Below are 23,027 nucleotides of genomic sequence, written 5' to 3'. Positions count from 1 at the left end.
GTTGGATGTGTTTAACTCTGTAATTTCTAGTGAAGATCTATGGCATTTTAACTTGAATGCAGGGAACAATTCTGTAAAATCAAACAATAAAAATATTATTTTCAGTTGCAAAGTAAGTTGGGATTAATTCAGTTTGGACTGAAGGCTAGACTACACCACACAGAAGTTGGATTTACTAACTGTTCAATTCATCTGGCCAATTTGGCAGGCCTAACTGAAAATTTGTATCTAAAAACATCACTCTGAGATTTTTAAAAAAGAGTCCTTCCGGGTTCAATTATAATAAAGTTTCCAAATATCAATTTTGCACTTTTTCTAAGTATTAATTTAGGCAATGAAGCATAAATTTTTCTAAAACCAAGAGAGAAATTCTGTGAGTTTTGAAGAAATAAACACGCAAGGTTTCTGGAGCATGTTAACTTCTTCCCTTCTGAAACTCTACTACAATGAAGAGAAGAGATAGTGGAAGGGAAGCGATTACCACACAATTCTACTAAAATTGAACTCTTTTTTGAGGTAACTTTAGATTTGCATGTAGTTGTTTTAAGAAATCATACAGAGAAATCCATTGTGTCCTTTACCAAGTTGCTTCCAATCATAACATTTTTTATATTAATTTTATTTTTTTAATTTACATCCTAATTAGCATATAGTGCAACAATGATTTCAGGAGTAGATTCCTTAATTCCCCGTATACATTTAGCCCATCCCCCCTCCCACAACCCCTTCAGTAACTCTCTGTTCTCCATATTTAAGAGTTTCTTGTGTTTTGTCCCCACCCCTGTTTTTATATTATTTTTGCTTCTCTTCCCTTATGCTCATCTGTTCTGTGTCTTAAAGTCTTCATATGAGTGAAGTCATATGACATTTGTCTTTCTCTGACTAACCAAAGAGGTGAAAAATCTATACACTGAAAACTATAGAAAGCTTATGAAAGAAATTGAAGAAGACACAAAAAAAAATAAAATGGAAAAAGATTCCATACTCCTGGATAGGAAGAACAAACATTGTTAAAATGTTGATACTACCCAAAGCAATCTACATATTCAATGCAATCCCTATCAAAGTAACACCAGCATTCTTCACAGAGCTAGAACAAATAATCCTAAAATTTGTATGGAACCAGAAAAGACCCTGAATAGCCAAAGCAATCTTGAAGAAGAAAACCAAAGCAGGAGGCATCACAATCCCAAATTTCAAGCTATACTACAAAGCTGTAATCACCAAGACAGTATGGTACTGGCACAAGAATAGACACTCAGATCAATGGAACAGAATAGAGAACCCAGAAATGGACCCACAAATGTATGGCCAACTAATTTTTGACAAAGCAGGAAAGAATATCCAATGGAATAAAGACAGTCTCTTCAGCAAGTGGTGCTGGGAAAACTGGACAGCAACATGCAGAAGAATGAACCTGGACCACTTTCTTACACCATACACAAAAATAAACTCAAAATGGATGAAAGACCTCAATGTAAGACAGGAAGCCATCAAAATCCTCGAGGAGAAAGCAGGCAAAAACCTCTTTGCCACAGTAACTTCTTGGCCGCAGTAATTTCTTACTCAACACGTCTCTGGAGGCAAGGGAAACAAAAGCAAAAATGAACTATTGGGACCTCATCAAAATAAAAACCTTCTGCGGAGCGAAGGAAACAATCAACAAAACTAAACGGCAACCAACAGAATGGGAGAAGATATTTGCAAATGACATATCAGATAAAGGGTTAGTATCCAAAATCTATAAAGAACTTGTCAAATCCAATCATAACATTTTGCAAAACAGCAAAAACTGTCCTTTGTAATAAGGAACCCTCACATTGGCCTTTTAGAACAGTATCCACCTGTCCCACCTCCAGACTTGACTTAGCCCCTGGCAACCACTAATCTGTTCCCCGTTTCTATAATTTGTCATTTCAGGAATTCACTATAAATGGAATCATACAATATCTAATCTTTATTTTTATTGTTGTTTTTTTCACTCAGCATAATTCTCTGGAGAGTCATCCAAGCTGTAGTGTGTATCTGTGTTCTATTCCTTTTGTTACTGAATAGTATTCCACAATACAGATTAATATGAATTCATTTGTTGAAGAGCATTTGGGTGTTGTCTAGTTTGGGGTTATTGTGAATAAAGCCTCTATAAACATTCATGTACACAGGTTTATTTTTTTTTAATTTTTTAATTTTTTTGCGAACATAAATCTTCACTTCATTGCAGCTTGTCCTTTCTCTTAACAGGATTTTTTTTTCCTTTTTTTGAGAGAGAGAGAGAGAGAGATCAAGCAGGTGAGGGGCAGAAGGAGAAGGAGACAGAATCCTAAGCCAGCTCCACATCCAGTGCAGAGTCTGATGTGGGCTGATCTTATGACTATGAAAACATGACCTGAGCTGAAATCAAGAGTGAGACTCTTAACCAACAGAGCCACTCAGGTGCCCCAATAGGGTCTTTTAGTAAGGTTTTCTAAGAGCAACAGATTTCAAAGTTCATGTTATCTTCTTTCTTTTTTTTTTCCTTTTGAAGTTTTTATTTAAATTCTAATTAGTTAATATATACTGTAATAATAGTTTTAGGAGTAGAATTTAGTGATTCATCACTTACATACAACATCTGGTGCTCATCACAAGTGTCTTCCTTAATCTCCATCAGCTATTTAACCCATCCCCCTCCCTGCCCACCTCCCCTCTGGCAACCCTCAGTTTGTTCTCTATAGCTAAGAGTCTGTTTTCTGGTTTGTCTCCCTCTCTTTTTCTTTTTTTCTTTTATGGATCATGCTTTTAGTATCAACTCTAAAAACTGTTTTCTATCCCCACACCCTATTTTCTCCTAGGTTTTCTTTTAAAATTTTTATGATTTTACATTTTAAAATTTTTATGATTTTACATTTTATATTTAAGCACATGACCCATTTTAGCTAATTTTTATATAAGGTATGAGATTTAGATCAATGGTTTCGTTTTGTTTTGTGTTTGACTATAGGTATCCAGTTTCTATGGCACCATTTGTCAAAATGTTATCTTTCCACCATTGTGTTGACATGTTTAGCAAAAATTGGTAGGAAGTACTTATGTGGAATTATTTCTGGCTGGTATTCTGTTCATTGATCTATATTTCTGTCCTTCCACCAACATCACACAGTCATGAATTATGTACCTTTTATTATGTCTTAAAATTGGGTAGACTTATTCTTCTCACTTTATTCTCTGTAGGCATTGTTTTAACTATTCTAGTTCATTTGAATTTCCATAGAAATTGTAGAATAATGTTTTCTACATATATCAGAAAATTTTCTGGGTTTTTGCTGGAGTCGTCTTAAACCTGTAGATCAACTCAGGGAGAGTTTATATCTTTACTATGTTGAGTATTCTAATCCATAAACCTAGTACTGTTGATCCTTGAATGACACAGTTTTGAATTGTGCAGGTTCACTTATTTGCGGACGTTTTCAATAAATATGGTACAATAATATAAGTGCATTACCTCTTCCTTATGATTTTCTTAATAACATTTCCTTTTCTTTAGCTTACTTTAAGAATACAGTATATACACTACATATACTCAGTTTGTTCTCCATAGTTAGGAGTCTCTTATGGTTTGCCTCCCTTTCTGTTTTTATCTTATTTGATTTTTCCTTACCTTACTTTCCCCAATGTTCATGTTTTATTTCCTAAATTCTATATATGAATGAAATCATATGATATTTATCTTTCTCTAAATGACTTATTTCGCTTAGCATAATACACTCTAGTTCCATCCACATTGTTGCAAATGGCAAGATTTCATTCTTTTTGATTGCTGAGTAATATTCCATTGTGTATATATATGTGTATAGATAATATACCACATCTTCTTATCCATTCATCAGGTGATGAACATTTAGGCTTTTTCCATAATTTGGCTATTGTTTATAGCAGTGCTGTAAATATTGCAGTGCTTGTGCCCCTTCGAATGAACATTTTTGTATCCTTTGGATAAATACTAGTAGTGCAATTGCCGGATCACAGGGTAGTTCTATTTTTAATTTTTTGAGGAACCTCCATACTGTTTTCCAGAGTTGCTGCATGCTTGCATTCTCACCAATACTGCAAGAGGAGAGGTTCCCCTTTCTCCACATCCTCTCCAACATCTGTTTCCTGAGATGTTAATTTTAGCCTTTCTGACAGATGTGAGGCAGTATCTCATTGTGGTTTTGATTTGTATTTCTCTGATGATGAGTGACGTTGAGCATCTTTTCATGTGTCTGTTAGCCATCTGGACATCTTCTTCAAAAAAGTATTCATGTCTTCTGCCTGTTTCTTCACTGGACTGTTATTATTGTACCCACCCCCAAAAACAAAAACTATTTGTTTTGGGGGTGGTTATTGAGTTTGATAAACTCTTTATAGACTTTGGATACTAACTCTTTATCCAATATGTTATTTACAAATATCTTCTCCCATTCCACAAGTTGCCTTTTGGTTTTGTTGATTGTTCCCTTCACTGTGCAGAGCTTTCTATCTTGATGAGGCCCCAGTACTTCATTTTTGCTTTTACTTCCTATGCCTCTGGAGAATGTCTAGTAAGAAGTTCCTGCAGCCAAGGACAAAGAGGTTGCTGTGTCCTGTAGGATTTTGATGGTATCCTGTCTCACATTTAGCTTTCACATGACTATGAGATGTGATCTCTGCCGAAATTGAGAGTCGGATATTTAACTGAGCCACCCAGGTGCCCTTCTAAGGTTCTTTCTTGTTTCCCCCGCTGTTTAGAAAACTTCCTTTATCCATTGTTTATAGCACAGATCTGCAGACAACAATTTATCTTTTCCTTCATATTAGAATTTTTAAATTTTCCACTCCCTTTCTGAAGGATATTTTTGCTGAGTTAGGTTTCTGTTATTTTCTTCAAGTACTTGAAATGTATTGTGTCACTTCTTTCTGCCCTCCGTGTTTTCTGATGAGAAATATGCTGTCATTCAAAAATATTTCTCTATAGGCAAAATGTCATTATCTCTGGCCACTTCAAAGATTATTCCTTTGTCTTTAGTTTTTAGAAATGTTATTATGATATGTCTCAGCATGGATTCAGTTCTATCCACTTTATTTTCTCTACCCAGGGCTGCAATGGCACAAATGTTGGATTTTTTTATAGTGCCTGCTATAGATTGTGTGTGTCCCCCAAAATTCATATATTGAAATCCTGATCTCCAACATAATGGTATCAGGAGGTAGGAATTTTGGGAAGTGATTAGTACTCTTATAAAAGAAACCCCATAGAATTCCCTCACCCTTTTTGTCATGTGAGGACACAGAGAAAAGAATTCTATCCATAAACCAGGAAGTGAGCTCTGCTTATACACTGAATCTGGTGGTGCCCTGATCATGGACATCCCAATCTCCAGAACTGTGAGAAATAAAGTTCTGTTGTTTAGAAGCCACCCAGTCCATGGTATTCTGTTATAGAAGCCCTAATGGACTAAGGATGCTACATATCTCTGAAACTATTTTTTTTTTGCCCTCTCTGTTCATATTACATAATTTATAATGCTTCATCTTCCAGTTACTCATGCTTTCCTCATTATAATTCATTCTGCTGTTGAGTTAATCATCTGAGCTTTTTTATTTTGGTTAGTACATTTTTAAGTTACATGATTTTCCATTTGGTTCTTCTTTATTTCTCCTATTTCTTCACTGAAATGTTGTATTAGCTTTTTGAGTCTCCATTGTTTCATTTGTTTTACGTATGTTCATAATTGTTATTTAGACATTTTTACATTTGTGTTTTAAAATGGTTGACAGAAAATTCCCAAAATCTGCCACCTTGATGTTGTATCTATTATCTTTTTTTTGTTTGACTTGAAATCATTTTGATTCTTGATATGAAATTTTTTAATTGAAATTTGAACACTTTTATATTCTGATTTTCTATATTTTATTTAAACCTGTTTTATTAACTGCTTTTCTCTGACTCTCTTCTAGCAGTAAAAAGGGGTTTGCTAGGGGCTCCTTGGTCAGTTAGGTGTCTGACTTCAGCTCAGGTCATAATCTCTCAGTCCATGAGTTTGAGTGTGCTGATAGCTCAGAGCCTGGAGCCTGCTTCAGATTCTGTGTCTCCCTCTCTCTCTCTGGCCCTCCCCTACTCACACTCTGTCTTTCTCTCTCAAAAATAAATAAACATTAATTTTTTAAAGGAAGGATTGCTGCCATGTTACTGTCAGGTGGAGACAGAAGTTCAAGCTTACAATTTGTCCTCCATTGACATTGTGGCAGGTGGTGGGGAGGGAGGTCTCATTTCTGCTCACCTGGCTTTGAGGTAGAAATTCCAGCTCATTATATGGATCACAGCATAATCAGTGTGGCCTCGTTATCACTGGCTGATGGTAAAAGTTTTGACTCTTCACCAGGCTTCCTCTGACACTATCCCTGTGGGGAATGGGAGGAAAGTCTCATATTGTTAGGTTGGGTTGGAAACCCAAGCTCTCCACATGGACCCCACTAACATTGTAGGTTGGGGACGAGGAGCTCATTATCCCTAGCCTCCTACCTATCCTCTGACACTACCTTAAAGGAGGGTAATGTGTTGGACCATATCTTTAGAGCCTCAGGAGTGTGGAAATATAGATACCCTATTTGACTTTGGCTGGCATGGGTGGTAGTAGGTCTGTAAGTTTTTCTATGGTACTTGACTGACATTTTTTTATTGTTTGAAAGTTATCTGTAATGCCAGGCCACCCTATTCTGGTCCCATATTTTAGAAGACTCTGTTTTGGCCTTAGTTCATTGTAACACTTTCTAGGATGACAATTTTCAGTGAGCAAACTTGTGCCTATCTAGAACCCAGGACCCCACTCCAAACTTTCATGTAACTGGGACTTTGAAATGCCCTGCACAAATGGCTATGGGTCTACTTTCCAGGTCTTTGTTACATTTTTTCTGAGTATGGACCATGATACCAGTGTATGCTCCACTAGGCCCAAGGGTGGCCAGGGGCAGCTGTTTGTAAAAAGTATAGATTGAACCTGGATGTGGTAGCAGACATGTTTGCATGCATGTGGTGTAGCACTACGATGTGTGAAACAGGTGGGTGCATGCAGAGAGGGGGGTCAGGTGGTAGGAGGAACAGAGTTATCCCTATATACCATTATATCTTGACATGGAATTCCAAGGAATTTGGAATTCTAAATTTTAATATGGCCACCCAGGTTTCATGAAGATATATATGTGTGTGTGTGTGTGTGTGTGTGTGTGTGTATACATGTATATATATATATATATACATATATATGTATATATATATTTAAGGTAGGAGGACGTAACATTTTTCAGAGTATGTTAACATGACTGACAGTTTTTTATACTGAGGCATATTGTATTTAGGTCTCCATTTTTACTTTTGCCCCAAGCCTCATGAAAGTCCAGGACTGAAATTAAAGGACCTTTAGTAACAGAATTGTAGACTGAACCTCAGGAAATCTCCAAGACAGTAAAATGAAATATAAGGGAATGATGAATGAGACATGTCTTGTAGGATCGATTCAAAAGCATAACATCTGCATTATAATGATAGAATTTACAGAAAGAATGACAGAGATAAAGGAAAGATAAAAATGTTCATTATGATAATACAAGAAAATTTCCCAAGGAAAAGACTCATGCTTTTCCAGATTGATAGAAACTCAGAACACTGCAGGAAAAAAAAATCCATTTCAAGAAATCCCATTGAAAATATCAGAATGCCTGTGATGATAAGATGCTGTAAGTATCTGTGGGCTGCGGGGGAGGAGGCAAACACAAATGACAATGGAGCAATGATGGGAATTGCACTGGAATTCTCAACATCATAGGAAGCTAAAAAAGAAGTGTGAAAAACAAAATAAAGAACTTCGCTTGTAAATATCAGAAAACTTACCTTTCATAAACTGCTACTCAGGAAGCACTTTACTGTGAATTTCTTTAGTCTTCCTCCCTCCCTCCTTTTCTTCTTTCTTTCTTTCTTTCTTTCTTTCTTTCTTTCTTTCTTTTTCTTGTTTAAAGGATATATATCCTTCTATTTCTAGTACTTATGAAATAGCTTTATGTCATTTTAGTGATGGTTACTGAAGCAAGTCCAATTATAAAGCTGATTACCAAGTTAGTTTGACAAGCTAATATTAAAAATATCTATAGTTATATACTTAGAAACATGTTACATATGAACTGTGATGCTTAATTTTATGTGTCAACTTGGCTGAGCCACAGTGCCTTTAGATACGTGGTCAAATATTCTGGATGCTTCTAGGGTGTTTTTGGATGAAATTAATATTTAAATCAGTGGAGTTTGAGTGAAACAGACCACCCTCCATATGCTGGTAGGTCTCGTCCAATTAGTTGAAAGCCTGAATAGAATGAAAGAATTCACTCCTTCCCCTGAGCAAGAGCGGGTTCTGTCAGGACTGTCTTCAGAATTTACCTGCAACATTAACGCTTCCTGGGTCTCCAACTGCTCTGCCTTTGGACACTTTCCTGAGTTCTCCAGCCTGCTTGTTTCCCTCCATCAGATTTTCAACTCACAAACTTTCCATGATCAGGAAAACCAATTATTTAAAATAATGTTTTTTTTTCTCTCACTCTCTCTATATGTACATATGTTCTATTGGTTATGTTTCTCTGGAGAACTCTGACTAATATATAAAATGAATGTATTTTTTTCTCTTTATTGCACATACACACCCACACACACGAACACACAAACTGTATGGTAGGTTTCTTAACTATTCCCATTTTACAGATAAGTAAACTGAGGTTTTGTAAAGTTCACTTAATTTTCCCTGTATTATATGTTAAGTGACAGAACTGGAATCTGAAATATAAGCTACTTTGACAGCAACATTTATGTATTGCACTTTATAATTTGATATTAAAATGAGATAGCTAACTTCAGACATTAAAAATCTGGTACTTGTGGTCATTGATACATCATCCTAATCCATCAGTGATTTTACAAATTAAGTTAAGGACAATATCTAAATGTAAATGTGGCATAAACATATGAGGAGTAAGGCACTAAAAACTAAAAGGTGTGACTGCTTATATAAATATAAACAATCATAGATTCAAGTTTTTAGTGCGTAAACCCAGCACTTTTCTTTTTGTTTGTTTGTTTGCTTGTTTGTCAGTTCATTTTTGAGAGTGACAGCATGGGTGGGGGAGGAGCAGAGAGCAGGGTTAGCAGGGGGCATGACTGGTGGCTCAGTCTCAAAAACTGTGAGATCATGACCTGAGCCAAAATTAAGAGTTGGATGTTCAACTAACTGACCACACAGGCACCCCATTTTTCTTTTTATGTTTAAAAACAATATAAGTAGAGAAGGTAAAATGTAAACTACATTTTATAGTTGCATATTTTTAAATTATTGAAGAATATTAATTGAAGATTTGGAGAGAGAAGAAAAGAAATAGACTAAAAACAAAAAAAATCCATTAATCACACAATGCAAAGAAATTGTTCATCATTTTTCTGTTTCTTTTATGTTTCTATAAATGTATTAAATTTAAGTGCTTGCTTCAGCAGCACATATACTAAAATTGGAACGATACAGAGAAGATTAGCATGGCCCCTGCGCAAGGATGACACGCAAATTCATGAAGCGTTTCATATTTTTACAAAATTCAGCATCCTTTCTTAATAAAAACCCTTGAGAAAGTCGGGATAGAAGGAACATACTTAAAGATCATAAAAGCCATTTATGAAAAGCTCACAGCTAATATCATCCTCAATGGGGAAAAAGTAAGAGCTTTCCTCCTGAGATCAGGAACATGACAGGGATGTCCACTCTCACCGCTGTTGTTTAACATAGTGTTGGAAGTGCTAGCATCAGCAATCAGACAACAAAAGGAAATCAAAAGCATCAAAAGTGGCAAAGATGAAGTCAAGCTTTCACTTTTTGCAGATGACATGATATTATACATGGAAAATCCGATAGACTCCACCAAAAGTCTGCTAGAACTGATACATGAACTCAGCAAAGTTGCAGGATACAAAATCAATGTACAGAAATCAGTTGCATTCTTAGACACTAATAATGAAGCAACAGAAAGACAAATAAAGAAACTGATCCCATTCACAACTGCCCAAGAAGCATAAAATACCTAGGGATAAATCTAACCAAAGATGTAAAAGATCTGTATGCTGAAAGCTATAGAAAGCTTATGAAGGAAATTGAAGAAGATATAGAGAAATGGAAAAACATTCCGTGCTCATGGATTGGAAGAATAAATATTGTCAAAATGTCAATACTACCCAAAGCTATCTACACATTCAATGCAATCCCAATCAAAATTGCTCCAGCATTCTTCTCAAAGCTAGAACAAGCAATCCTAAAATTCATATGGAACCACAAAAGGCTTCCCAATAGCCAAAGTAATTTTGAAGAAGAAGACCAAAGCAGGAGGCATCACAATCTCAGACTTTAGCCTCTACTACAAACCTGTAATCATCAAGACAGCATGGTATTGGCACAAAAACAGACACATAGACCAATGGAATAGAATAGAAACCCCAGAACTAGACCCACAAAAGTATGGCCAACTAATCTTTGACAAAGCAGGAAAGAACATCCAGTGGAAAAAAAGACAGTCTCTTTAACAAATGGTTCTGGGAGAACTGGACAGCAACATGCAGACGAATGAAACTAGACCACTTTCTTACACCATTCACAAAAATAAACTCAAAATGCATAAAGGACCTGAATGTGAGAGAGAAAACCATCAAAACCCTAGAGGAGAAAGCAGGAAAAGACCTCTCTGACCTCAGCCACAACAATTTCTTACTTGACACATCCCCAAAGGCAAGGGAATTAAAAGCAAAAATGAACTCTTGGGACCTCATGAAGATAAAAAGCTTCTGCACAGCAAAGGAAACAACCAACAAAACTAAAAGGCAACCAACGGAATGGGAAAAGATATTTGCAAATGACATATTGGACAAAGGGCTAGTATCCAAAATCTATAAAGAGCTCACCAAACTCCACACCCGAAAAACAAATAATCCAGTGAAGAAATGGGCAGAAAACATGAATAGACACTTCTCTAAAGAAGACATCCGGATGGCCAACAGGCACATGAAAAGATGCTCAATGTCGCTCCTCATCAGGGAAATACAAATCAAAACCACACTCAGATATCACCTCACGCCAGTCAGAGTGGCCAAAATGAACAAATCAGGAGACTATAGATACTGGAGAGGATGTGGAGAAACGGGAACCCTCTTGCACTGTTGGTGGGAATGCAAACTGGTGCAGCCCCTCTGGAAAACAGTGTGGAGGTTCCCCCCCAAATTAAAAATAGACCTACCCTATGACCCAGCAGTAGCACTGCTAGGAATTTACCCAAGGGATACAGGAGTACTGATGCATAGGGGCACTTGTAGCCCAATGTTTATAGCAGCACTCAACAATAGCCAAATTATGGAAAGAGCCTAAATGTCCATCAACTGATGAATGGATAAAGAAATTGTGCCTTATATACACAATGGAGTACTACGTGGCAATGAGAAAGAATGAAATATGGCCCTTTGTAGCAACGTGGATGGAACTGGAGAGTGTGATGCTAAGTGAAATAAGCCATACAGAGAAAGACAGATACCATATGTTTTCACTCTTATGTGGATCCTGAGAAACTTAACAGAAACCCATGGGGGAGGGGAAGGAAAAAAAAAAGAGGTTAGAGTGGGAGAGAGCCAAAGCATAAGAGACTCTTAAAAACTGAGAACAAACTGAGGGTTGATGGGGGGTGGGAGGGCGGGGAGGGTAGGTGATGGGTATTGAAGAGGGCATCTTTTGGGATGAGCACTGGGTGTTGTTATGGAAACCAATTTAACAATAAATTTCATATATTAAAAAAATAAATTTAATATTTAATATTTTTTAATTAGGATAATACTGTACTACCTTTGAAATACAGAAGCAAACTCTTATTCTGTAAAATATTCTTCAAAGTCTGAATTGTTACTTTTCATATTGTCTCTATAGCATTTTGTAATACAGTTCATTAAACTTCATTTACCTGTTTTTGCACATTTAGATTTCTACAATTTGCATATTATAAATAAGGCTTTTATGAGCATTTTGTATATAATGTTGAACACCCTCTGTGTACTGCTCTGATCATTTTCTTAATACAAATTCTTTTAAGTGCAGTTATTGGTCGAGTATTTTCTGAGATAAACTAACAAGCATTTAAAAGTTATTGATGAATTTTCCATTCTTTGCTCTCTAAATCTATGTTTTAAAAATTATTTGTAAATACTATTTAGTGTTTGGTTTATGTTCAACTTAAAGCATAGAATGTGTTCTATGATCAGCTGTTTCCATTTAGAAATGCAATAATTGTTATTTTAAATTTTGTGACACAATTACTAAACTCTGATAACCCAAGAGTAGAATAATGTCTTAAATATAGGTTTGCAATTCTTGACCAATTACTCCAGTTTTAATTTTTCAAAGGGAATGAAACACCCTAAAACTATGTAATTATAATGCCAAAGCAGAATACTATGAGACCAAATGCAGCCTTTGTGTAATGATGGAAGCTTTAAGGCTCCTTCCTTAATTGTGATAATTTGGAACAAATTAGGGAGTCTTGTGGTGAGCAATCCGCTAGTCACAGATCTCTTAAGAGCACTAAATCAAGGTGCAAGGAAACTTGCTGAGCAGAACTCTCAAATCTGAGAGTGTTTCCTTAACACAAGGTCAGCTTCAAATGTCTTTTTATATTCCTAATACTTACTAGAATGGCTATCTTTGCTTTTGTGAATATATAATTCCGATTTTATTTTTAAAGCACAAAGCATATAGATGATACTACTGTGTAATTACAGAATTAATATAATTTCTCTAACAATATTCTCTATTAAAATAAAATTGCTATTTTACATTGTTTCAGCTCACTTCGGATATAATTGTGAAATACCATATTTGGAGTTCCCTTGATCCATACTTGTGTCCTCTATATGCTTTGTTCTAAATAGCAATAGGCATTTGATGGCAGTAACTCAATGAAGTTCAATAAAAGGTCAAGGATTCTAGAGGGAAGCATAGCAGCAGGATTCCCTCTACAAATGAGTCTAACATGAGGAAATACTGTACAGAAAATGCTGTCCTAACAGACAGTCTAAGAAGTTGGCAGAGGTTTTGTTAAACTGAGTATCCTCCATTAGTGGCTTTAAAGACCTGTATCCCTGTAAAGGTACTCAGGTAACATATGTCATCGCTGATTTTTTTTCTTTACTCTTTGACCTGATTATTTTAAAATAAACTATTCACTACATTCTAGGCAACTAAATGTAGCTTGTTAACTAAATACACTTAGAAATTTTTGTCATTTACACACAATTAAATAGCTATCTGAAATTTTTTTTAAAAAGGCAGAATAAAAGCTTTAAAGCCATATGAAGAAACAAAGAATTAACTTAGAACCAAGCAAGCTAATGAAAAATATCTTCTTAAAAAAAAAAAAAAAAAAAAAAAAACTTGTAATTTGAAAGTCTCAAATCAGCTTATACTGAAACATTCTGAAAAGATCAGTTCCTGTGTGGTATTCTCTGACTCAAAATTCCCTTGTTCTAACAAGGGACTAATAAAGGGCTTTGTGTTAACAAAAAGTGTTCTTCATGGTTAACATATTAACTAACGACATTTTCTCCTACGTGGAGAACATGCTCTTCTTGAAGTCCATTATAAGTTTGGAATTCAGTCATTTTGAATTACTGGTGAGACTTTGTACAATGCTGACTTTGTTATGGTTAGAACTCAAATAAGGATATTTGGAGAAAATCTATATTTATTATGATAATTATTCTTATATTATTAAATAATTTTTAAAATATATTTATACTTCTAAGGATATATCTTTTGCAGTTAGAAGATCACAGTGTTCCAGAAATTTTTATTTAGTAACTTACTTCTAACTTAATTATACATATTTTATATCCACAGAATAAATATATATATTAAGATAAAATAAGAATAATTCTAATATTGATTAGCATAATATCCAGATCGTTTTGTTATGCTCATAAATTTACAATTTGAAAAAATATATGTACTCTTTTGACCAAACCACTGATGATATAGTATATAATTTGAAGCTCTAACAATTAAAACATTATTACCAAAATTGGCAATCCTGTATTAGTCAAGATGTCCTCTTTACCAGAAGTGTGATGTTGGGCAATTAGATTCTTTGAGACTTAGAATTTTTATCTGTAAAATGCAGATAAGAGTACCTGCCTTGTAGAGGTGCTCAAAGAGTTAGTTGAGTTAATATTTGTAAAGCACTTAGAATTATTTGAGAGATGGAAAACAAGGGCAGGTTTTTTTAAAACAAGGGCAGTGTTTTTAAATAACAAGTCTATTTAAGAAAAAAAAGTTAATAAAAAGAAACTTCTAGACGTACATGTGTTTCACTTTACAAGAACAAAATAAGTTTTCATTTTAATACACTGAAATAATGAGAAAGTATTCCTAAAATTTGAAAAGCATATTTGCTATTTTCACTTAGTACCTAAATAGTCACACATTATGGAATGAGAATTTAACAAAATATATTGTAGAGGGTATTGCGTTTCTTTGTTTTTTAGTTCCTGGAAATTAAACCTCTGTGAAATGGAACTGTTCTTTGATCTTACTTCATAGATTAAAACTATCATAATTTTAAAGGTGTAGAGTATTACAAGGGCCATGTATTAGACATCCTTTTTTTATATATATATCCAAAGAAATGTATCCTCCAAAATATGAAGTACTTGCTGGAAAGTGTCATTTAATTTATTTAATTTCATAGAAATATTATTCAACACTAGAACCTAGGTCTCCTTAATTCAGATCCAATACTCTCTTCACACAACAGATAAAAATTGGGGTACTACTCTGACTCTGGTTAAATATTAGAATTATGTGAGGAGATTTTAAAATATATATCACTGCCCATTGTCTCTGATCAGATCAATTGAATCTAAATCTCTAAGGGATGGATCTTGATATTTGCAAAAAGTCAAGATGTCTGTGAATTCATTTTTGAGACACTTTAGGGGGGAAAAAGAGGGAGGGAGGGGGAAGAGAGAGAGAGAAATATCCATGGGTGTTGAATCTAGATGATGGATATATTTAAGTTCATAGTACTATTCTATCTATTTAAGTCTAAAGTTGTTGGTACAGATTTTAAAATAAAAAGATAGTGGGGCACCTGGGTGGCTCAGTCTGTTGAGCGTCTAGCTCTCAATTTTTGGCTCAAGTCATGATCTCATGGTTTGTGAGTTTGAGCCCTGCATCTGGTTCTGTGCTGACAGTGGGAAGCCTGCTTGGGATTCTCTCTCCCTCTCTCTCTGCCCCTCCCAGCACACATGCCCTCTCTCTCTCTCTCCATCTCAAAATAAATAAACTTTAAAATAAATAAGTAAAATAAAATAAAAAGATACTATGAAAGACTCTACTAACGTAGATTAACTAAACCTTTACCCCTTGCTCTTACATAATACCCTAGAGTTTTACTCAGCAGACACTTCAGGATTCACAAACAATCCCATTATATCGATATCCAATTTAGCAAGCATTTTCTACCATGTTTTCCTGTTATATTCCATTTATTTTGTTTCTTCCTGCCATCATTTCTTGATGCCATGACAAAGTCACCCTGTCTCCCAGACCATGGTTCTTCTCATGTGATCTACTTCAAAGTACAAGATGCTTTGGTTTCAGTAAAGAATTACTTAGAAAAAGGCTTTCTGCACATCCATGCCATACTTTGTCAACTGGATGCTAAAGCCTAGAATTTCTGAGACTGTTGTTTCATATTTTCCCCCTCAGATTTACATTAAGGGTAAATTCATACCTGATGAATAGACATTCCATAGTTAAAGAATCCATTCTGATAATTTTCTAAAACAAAGAATTTTCTACAATAAATTGAAGTGTGTTACTTATAGTATAGAGATAAAACCTGCTTTCAGGGGCGCCTGGGTGGCTCAGTCGGTTAAGCGTCTGGCTCAGGTCGTGATCTCGCGGTTCTTGAGTTCGAGCCCCGCGTTGCGCTCTGTGCTGACAGCTTAGAGCCTGGAGCCTGTTTCAGATTCTGTGTCTCCCTCTCTCTGGCCCTCCCCCGTTCATGCTCTCTCTGTCTCAAAAAAAAAAAAAAAAAAAAAAAAAAACCTGCTTTCAAATTTAAGTGGTGGTAATAAAATAAGTAAGTTCCAGGGATCTGATGTATGGCCTGGAGACTACAGTTAATACTATATTGTGTATCTGAAGTTTGCTGAGAATAAACCTTAAGCGTTCTCATCCCCCACCCCAAACCCACACAGGTACCTATGTGAAGTGATGGATGTGGAATATGTTAATTACCTTGACTCTGGTATTTATTTCAGTATGTATAAGAATATCAAATCATCATGTTGAACACCTTAAATGTACACAATTTTTATTTGTCCATCATACCTCAATAAACCTGGGAAAAATAAATGGCAGTTTTTTTTCCCCACTACTTCATTTGTAAAGGTTTTAAAGTCTAAATTTTCTAGTCTCAGCGTATTACATTTTACTTCCAATAACATAAAATGAAACTATATAATGATGGATTTGTAGACTTAAGTGGATTAACTTCAGGCTATTCTCTCTTCCTTTCTCTGCATGGAGGCAAACATTTATGATTTTCTTAACATCCAGTTTGATGAGGATGAAAAATATACTAATTGGTATCCCTATTTTTAGGGAGACTTGCTATAGAGACTTGCTCAGATTACCTTTGAGCAAGGTGGACACAGAAACATAAACTCCATCAGATAAATCAACTTTTTTCATGTAAGTTTGAGGCTGTTTCATCCTATTTGAATTCATTATATTCTTAGATACTTTTAGGAAGTTTTAAAGTATTATCAGTTCTCTGCCTATTTCTATAACAAGAAATTAAATTAGCCAAGGATTATCTTTGTTCTATAAATTATAAAAATTCTGTGTATATTATGTTCTAGACTTGCAGGAGATAATTTTTTTTATTTTTGTTTTGTTTTTATTAATACAAACAATATGTAAGCGTAATGAAATGAGTTAGAAAAATTGAAAAAACCACACATAATTTAGTAGTAATACTAGTCAATAGAATCAGATATTAAAATATGTATATTTTTATAATATTTTAATTGTGAGATATACAGAATTTATATAATTTTTCCTGTTGCAGATATATAATACTTTATTTACATCATTATTTGTTTTTAATTATATTCTTAGATCAGTTCTTAAAAGCAGAGGTCTTAGAAACAAAATATATTGCAACTCCTATAGCATACAGCTGAATTCCATTATGAAACATACATTCTTTCTTAAAACCAGCAAATATTTTAAATATACAGATTCCCCCAAATTATATATTTACCATGTATAATACATGTATAATACACATGGCTTTGATTTATAACATCAATATAAGCACACTAGCTTAATGATTTTATTCTTATTCACAAGTTGACTTATGAATAAGAATCCATACAGTGAATCCGGTAATCTTAGCATTATAAATTTTTAAATAAATGATTGGAAAGCAAAAATGTTTCTTTGGCTTTAAACCCATTTTTTTTTCAAATTAAATTAGTTTAGTTGCTTGAGCATATGAAAGATAGGCATATGTACAGTTCATCAATAATGTTATTTCTTTTTAAAGATATCACATGATTTTTTGAAGTAATAAGTATTAACATGTGTAGTATGTGCATCTCTAATATTTTTATGACTATACACAAAATTTTAAGGTTTGCCTAGATCCTTTGTTAGAAAAATAAGTAAAGTGTATAATTATTTGTCATAATAGAAGTCTATATCTTGTATCCAGAAGTACTCTTGCTAAAACAAACAAAATGTAGGAGTAGTTCTTTAGAAACAACTAAAAAAAAGTTTGCAGTCAAACAGTTTAGCTTGCCACAGTTTCATAGATGTTAGCAGAAGACTGGTGACTCCTGAGTCAAGAGTAACAGCATGGCAGGTGGTCTGAACTTAATATTTGCTTCTGTTTTCTCTTGTCCCCTAGCTCCCATAGTGGAAGATGCAGAAGAACGCCTACTGTATGCTGCACACATGGTGGTTTGTGTCACAGGTGAGGAATCCTGGTCAAAAGAAACCCCAGTGTTATAAGGGGGTAGTTGTTTATAAGGGGGTAACTGTCTGTCCAACCTTTGCTCTGAAGGAAGATACTGTCTTTATAATCCTGGTTAGAAAACCATCTGCCTTCCATCCCAGAAGAAGACAATATCTCTAACTTCCAAGTCCTTTTACTATATGAATACCTTTGAAAAAAGTAGTCCAGAATACAGCCATCAATGCTTTTCAACAAAACATATAAACACACAAGAATCTCATCAAGAATCATCAGCTATAATCTTATGCAATGGTAACTACATATAAGACCAGGGATATTAGTTGCTTGAGGACTCACAAAACCAGCAAAATTTGAACATTAATAATTTACTGTAAGTAGATAAACCAAAAGCCACAATTTCACAAGTTAGACCTAGCAAAAGAATCTGAATAGAGTAGTCATTACTAATTAAGGTTATAAATGTTCACTTCAGTAATAAATTAGGTTGTGAGAACTTCAAGGTAAAAATTGGACTTTAATCACTTTTGTAATCCTTTAAAATAAACCAGTATCCCTCCTACTTATTAGCTGCTAGTAACAAATGTCTCTAATTTTCAAATTCTCAACATCAATTTGGATAAATGCCCATCTCTACACTGTGTGACTCTGGTAGACTGCCTATCACCAGACTCACAAGAGTCCACAAGTCTTAGAACAGTAACTGGCATAGAGAGAGTACCATTTAAGTATTTGTTACACTAATAAAATTAAACCAAATAACTCTACGTGATATCATGCTTAATAAAATTGTGTTGAATTATATCAAATCTTATTTTTCTCTAAATTTGTATTTATTCAGGAAGCAAAATTAATATTCAAAATTTGAAATGTACAAAATGATAAAGCAATATTCTTTTTCATATTCTTCTCCCTCAACCACACAAATTAATGTAGGCCAAAAATATCATTAATGTTTTTTTCTTATGGAAAAGTTTTATACATATAAAATAAAACTATATATATATATACACACACACACACATATATACATACACAAACATATTTACAAATGTAGAAACTGCTATTTTCTTATTTTTAATATGAATGATAATAAACCATCCACATTATTCCAATCTTGCTTTTTTCTCTTAAATATGAATCTAGGAGAGCATTTTATATTCAATACATATGGAGTTTTCTTATGCCATTTTGAGGATTTACAGTGGCTCATTAAGCAAATCCTCTATTGATAGGCATTAAAATAATTTCCAGTATTTTTCTGGAAACAAAAAATTTGCAAGTAACTCATTTTTATCTGTGCAGAAGAGCTGTAGAATAAATTCTTGGAAGTGGAATTTCTCGATCAAAGTGTTTGGCCTTTTTATTTTTTTTTATTTTTATTTTTTTTTTGGTGGCACAGATTGCCATAGATGATATCTATGGATTTGTGTTATAAAATTCCTCCAAGAATCCACGAGAATGCCTATTTCCCTATATGCTCGCCAACTAAGCATGCTATGATATATTAAGGTTTTTGCCAATCTGGAAAGTAAAAAAATGGGATGGAATGCAATTTTAGTTTGCATTTGTCCTACTGTGAATGAAATTGATCATATTATTTTATATAATTAAGAGATATTTCTACTTCCTCTTTGGATAATTATGCACCACTTTTGAACATATTACTGCTTTCCTTTCCTTTCATATTTCTTTTCATTTTTTTATCATTTGCCTTCTGTATTAGTTTTCTAAGGTTATTGTAACAGTACCATAAACTGGGGGTGATTCCAAACAACAGAAATTTACTAGTTCTGGAGGCTAGAAATTTAAAATCAAGGTGTATTGCAGGATGGTGTTCCCTCTGAAACTGTAAGAGGATCTTTCCTTAACTCTTGCTAGCTTTTAGTAGTTTGCTGGAAATCTTTGGTCTTCTTTGGCTTCTAAATTCATCAGCCCAATCCCCCATTTCCATATGTCCTTCTCCATGTATTTCTTCATATTGTGTTCCCTTTGTGCATTCTTGCAAATACTCAAGAAAGAAATAATACCAGTTCTACCCACAACCTTCCCAAAAATTAAAGTGGAGGGAAAGCTGCCCAGCTCGATATTTTTTAGGTCAGCATTCCTTGCTTTTCAAATCAAAGACTCTATAAGAAGTTAACTATAGCTTAATATAATTCAAGAACATAGATATAACACCTCCAATTAAATGTTAGCAAACAGCATCCAACAATATTTGGAAAAAGTTTAATATATCATGACTAATTGTGCTTTATTCAGGAAGCCAAAGTTCATTTAACACTCAGTTAAATTGCCCTCACACCAATTTTTAATGCTTGAATAGTTGCTTGTTCTCACTTGTCCTGAAAATGGAGTTTTTGGTTTCATTTCATTACTTGATTTGGATAATTTTTTGGGTAATTTCCCTAGGGCAACGGTGGAATTCTTATAAGATGCCATCATGTTTAGTCTGCTTATGTTAAATTTTAGCAAATTAATTAAATTAATTTCAATTAGCTACATATTGTATATACAATTTATCTGATGGAGTTAATTGAACATCAGCATGATCAATATTACTATGCTAGTTTCTATTTTCCTTTCTTCATTTTTTTTTAGGATTCTTTCAAAGCTATCATTGATTTATAGATTTTCCTTTAAAGACATCTCTATGGTTACAGTGTAATGAAGGTATATAACAAGATCAGGTAATTATATATAAAGATCACACCAATTGTGATAGGCCAAAAAATAGGTCCCCCTAAATATCTATATGCTAATTCCCATGTGTTATCTTACATAATAAAAATGTGTTCAGTAAGTAAGACTGTGTTATCTTACTATTATAATAAAAGGGACTTTTACAGATGAAATTAAGTAAAAAATCTTGAGGTAGGACAGTTATCCTGGATTATCCAGGTGTGTTTGATATAATAAGAATGGCCTATATAAGGGGCAAGAACAACAAAAGCAGGAGATGGGACAATAGAAGCAGAGGCTGGAGTGATACACTTAGATGATAGAAGAAGGGTCATGAACCAAGAAATGCATTTAGAAGATATCTAAAAGCTGCAAAAGTGAAGGAAATAAATTCTTCCCCTGCAACCCCTGAAAGAAACATAACACAGCCCACATCTTTCTTAGACTAAAGACCTCCAGAACTATAAGAGAATGCATTTGTATTGTGTTAAGCCACTAAATTTGTTGTAACTACAGCAGTGATAGGAAACTAATACATCACTTAAAATATGAAATATGAAATATAAATGCACCTAAAACAACAAGTGTTTCTAACTCCAATGTTATTCTTTTCTTTCCTCTTACTATTAAACCACTTTCCTGATTTTGGATTGTATTATTCCCATAAATTATATGAATTTACCATATACATTACATTCATGACTAAATGGTAGTTATTGCCTTCTTCCAGAGTAACAGAGTGGGGACTCTACATGTATTTGCTCAGTTAGACTGTATTTTCTTAGTTATTTGGCTCTGAAGTGTTGTTGCATGTCAATGAGTTCTCACAAATGCATATGTACATAACTAATGCATTTCTGTGTCTGAACATTAAGACATTAGGCAGATGATTTTTCACATTCTACTTTCTCCTCTTGCAGCTAGAAGGTGTGATGGTGACCAAAATTTACATGTGGAATTATTCTGAGGGTTCCATATATTCAGTGCAAAATAAATGCTCACCCTTCCCTGGTTTCCCAAGATAAGGAAGTATACTAGTGGAGAAGGAGTGGGATGATAAAGTATGGGATAGAGGCATCAGAGTAGATATGGATGAAACAAAGAAATTATAACCACAAATCTATCTCAAATTATGTAACTATGGGAGGAAGTTCTTTCAAACTTATCTAAAGAAATTACTTTTGTCTACTTTAAATCTTTTAAGCATTATACTCAAGGCAGTGATGCTGATTCTCCTTAAGATACATCCTACCAGCACGTGTTTCATCTGTTTCCATGAATTAAGTTGGATACCCAATGTTTTAGTCTATTTGGGCTGCTATAACAAAGCATCAAAGTCTATGTGGCTTATAAACAACAGAAATGTATTTCTCAGAGTTCTGGAGACTGGAAGTTTGAGATTACGGTACCAGCATGGTCAGATTCTGCTGAAGGAACCCCTTCTCCTTTTTTTCTCATTGGATGCTCACATGGTAGAAAGAGCAAGAGGTCTGTTTTATAATGGCACTAATCTCATTCATGATGATTCTGCCCTGTGACCTAATTATCTCCCAAAGGTCTATCTCCGAATACTACCACATTTTGTTTAGGATTTCAACATATGAATGGGAGGGGCACAGACATTCAGTCTATGGCATTCAACATAGTTCACATGGGAATTACAAGGAACGCTCATGGAGGTGAAAACTACACTGAAAGAGTAGAAAGTTCTAACCGGACAATGTCAGTAGAGAGTACACATAAGATTATATGCTAAAGATGTTATATCAGGATGAAAAATCAAGGTCCGATAGGATTATTGTATTAATATGGAAGTTGTTACAAGGGATTAGAATTTCAATATCTTGGTTGAAGGCCAAATAATTTTACTAATCTGCTAAAGATAAAGTGAACTTGGACTCAGTGATGGCATATAGTTAATGAGCTTGAAATGTCAGCTTCTCCCTGGCATGAAATAGATGATGTCCCAGAGAGATGAGACTGTTGGAATGGAAATATTATATAGAACTCTCTTACCCATCTAAAAATATTCCTAAATGAACTTCTCACCAGCTTTTAAACTAATGATTTTGTAAGGAGAATGCAACATTCTTAGAGTGCTCATGCTCTGTATCTCAGAGATGATGATAGGGATGCTGAAATGGAAATAGTTTCTTTGAAATCAATAGAAATGTCAGGGTCACAAAAGAAGGAGAGGCCAAGTTGTAATGGAATATCAGGGGGTTATATTCTACGTTATATTGCAAGTG

The 23,027-nt window shown here is 34.3% G+C and overlaps 1 non-coding gene across 1 annotated transcript; it reads left to right on the top strand.

Moving 5' to 3' along the window:
- Positions 1–9,510: 9,510 nt before the first annotated feature.
- LOC128776633 (U6 spliceosomal RNA) lies at positions 9,511–9,617 on the top strand. Its single transcript, XR_008421797.1, has one exon. It is a non-coding gene; the product is annotated as a U6 spliceosomal RNA (small nuclear RNA).
- The last annotated feature ends 13,410 nt before the right edge of the window (positions 9,618–23,027 follow it).

This window comes from Panthera pardus, unplaced genomic scaffold (assembly GCF_024362965.1).
Source record: "Panthera pardus isolate Hobbes unplaced genomic scaffold, ASM2436296v1 HiC_scaffold_1, whole genome shotgun sequence".
NCBI classification, from domain to species: Eukaryota; Metazoa; Chordata; class Mammalia; order Carnivora; family Felidae; genus Panthera; species Panthera pardus.
Note: the sequence above shows the minus strand (reverse complement) of the source record. Positions and strands in the feature narration are given on the sequence as shown.